Here is a 2,944-nt window from a genome sequence, read left to right on the forward strand (position 1 = left end):
ATCTATAAGTACCAATATCTAAGTTATAAAACTGCTGTAAAACTGTAATTTTTTGTATCTGTAACTAATTGTATTATTACCTTTGCCTTTGAATTAATATATTTAATTTAGATCAGCCTGTACACAGCGAGCGCCGCGCGCCGGTAGCCGCTTTCATTCGAGCATATTTTCATAAATGCAAACATTCAGAAAGAATTTCCTTCGAAAGCTCATAAATATTACCCACTTTTACTGCTGCCATCGAGAGTTGGCCACGCGATTACCAGTCTTATAGCAAAGTGATACGATTCAAAATATCCCATCGTTTTAATAGTCGTAAGCGCGTTTTAAAACTGATCAGTGCGGAGGGTCGAATTAAAGATTAATCCCAATCTCCAATAAATATCGGAGCGAGTCCGCTTTCAAATTGGAATCGAAGAATTGGAACTTGTTCGGGATCCATTTCCTAGATGAGGTGTTTTTTGCCGGTGTTTCAGGGGGGCAGGGGAGAGGACATCTCGACGGTTACGCTTTGCTTCGTTAATGAAGACATATATTTTTTAATTTTCTTAATGGCATCTAGAAAGGGTTGATTTTTTTGCCTTAATCGAATTAACTTACGTTAGTTTACGAATTGGCATCTATAATTCATAGTTAAATAGGAAATTGCATAACTTCTTTGTAATTAACGTAAAAGCAAAGAAACGAGAGAATCCTATTTACTTTTTAAAGCTAGTTTTTGGTTTAATGTTTCAATAACAAGTTACTACTCGGTCGCGCTGCAAAGTGATTATGTACAGTCAGATACATAAATATGTATTGAAAAACTGTTCCGACCTTCGCTTCCAGTAATACGCATCTATAACTATTTCTCAATAACAATAATCAATCGTAGGTGCTTGCATATATTTGAAACACAAGTCATATCCAAGCTTCTGAAACTTTGTAAACGTTTAAATATTCATGTAGCCGACTGTACAATGTTTCTAAACATCTTTTTTATTAGTTTGGCATCCCACCACTACTGCAAATCTTGTAGCTTTTAAGAATACGACCATAACATAGGTTTTTATCCATTTTAACTGATGTTATTTAGTGTCGATGTGCCAAAGTGGCGTGTGCGGTGCAGACATGAATCGTCACTAACCTCGTTAGCAGCCACTTAGCCCCAGTATGGAACGCATCCAGTCCCGCTGCTAAATAAATCACAACTCATAAGTGTAAATTGTAATTTGTTACTTAAATTCTACAGCTATGTGATAGTATGAAATAAAGAAAATATGATATGTAGTGAATAAAAGGTAGGAATTACAGGAGTTAGCTATTTTTATGTAGTAACAAACTCAAATCTAAATAAAGACAAAGCATATAATAAAGGTAATCAAAATTGGATGACTTGCTGGGCATGACATGCTGCCTGCATGGATGGATGGTTGCACAGTTCCTAAACCTCATCTCCCCTGCTTTATCCTACTCCCGTAAGGTCGGCGCACCAGGTTTTCGTCCTTCAAATAATTCTATCATCCGTCATCGCAGTCATCACTCCCTTCTTGATCATGTCACTTTTCACGCAATCCATCCATCTCTTTCTAAGTCTACCTCTACCGGTGTCCCTCCACATTCATAACTAACGTCCTTCTTGTTACATGCGATTCATCCATTCTCATAACATGCCCATACCACGCTGCAGAGTTCCTAAACGCCTATTTGAAAGTAAGCCGGGTGGACGTAGAGCCGAAACTTAGATGGCTAGATGATGTTGAACGCGTCAAGGGCTGTAAGCAAAAGGCTCAAAATAGACAAACATGGAGAAGTTTACTGGAGCAGGCCCACACGTGGCTGTAGTGCTTCAGATGATGATATTGTGAACAATAAGAAATGGTGCTGAATTGCATATGATTTTTGTATTCATCTTTATTAATTAAGGAATGGTGAAAGAAACCATACTTAACAAACAAAATTAAAAACCAAAGTATTAATAATATGCAGTACCAATAAAACATCTCTCCAGTTACAATATCAGAAGTAGCTTCTAAAATTGATAGCATGTGTTAGACAACTCTTCCACTTTGTTGGTGCAGACGTGTCAACCCCAGAGAGGGGCAAATTGAATTAGCCGTGTCCCGCCGCCCGGCGTCGCCCGCCGCCCCGTGCTCAGGCGAGCTAACTGCCCCTTAATGTGGTCGTCCGAGCCGCGCCCGCCTAATGTGTACGGTGCTTTATTTTTACGCATCTCCTGTTAGTCTAGGAGTCAAGCAAATTTTGTTACGTTTGTGTTTTTTAAGAAAATGAAATGACTGATATTTAAACTGAAATTAACTATATTGACTCATACAAAAGTAAAGGTAAAGTATCAAGACGGAGACAAAAAGCTAAAAGTAACTTTATCTCATGAATGGTGAATTATTAAAGTTACGGATGTAACTTTCTGAGGTCTATTGAAAAAGATATTGAATATGTCTTCTATGAAAAAGACAAAAAAAAGCTTTTTGAAATAAACCTGAAGAAATTGCGTACGTTTTGATAACTGTTAGCTCTTAGACTACAGCACAGTAGCAGTGGAATTTAGTAGTTTGTTGAGCTAAGTGTTGGTGAGACGACGAGCGGTTTGCGCGTTTTACCTAATTACAGGGAATGGAGGATTTATTATGTTTTGAGATCGTGCGGCGGAAGTGAATGCTACAAATCTTTGATGTGTAACACGGAAGTAACGAGGTTTGGCTTTGGACGCGCTCGAAAACAAAATAGTTAACACAAATTTAGCTGTGCAAAAGATTGTAAAAAATACCATTTGCGATTTGATTAGGAATTTACCAGCTTATTTGTCTCGTTATATTCCAGTAAAGAATTACAGGGATCGTTGCCATTTAGTTAATTAAAGACTGCTCATAAAATTTACAAATAAGAATGACTATTAGACAGTTTTATACAGTAATTAGCTGTATATAGTAATTATTGAGGCGAC

The sequence above is a fragment of the Papilio polytes genome, unplaced genomic scaffold (assembly GCF_000836215.1).
Source record: "Papilio polytes unplaced genomic scaffold, Ppol_1.0 DF824157.1, whole genome shotgun sequence".
Classification (NCBI taxonomy): Eukaryota; Metazoa; Arthropoda; class Insecta; order Lepidoptera; family Papilionidae; genus Papilio; species Papilio polytes.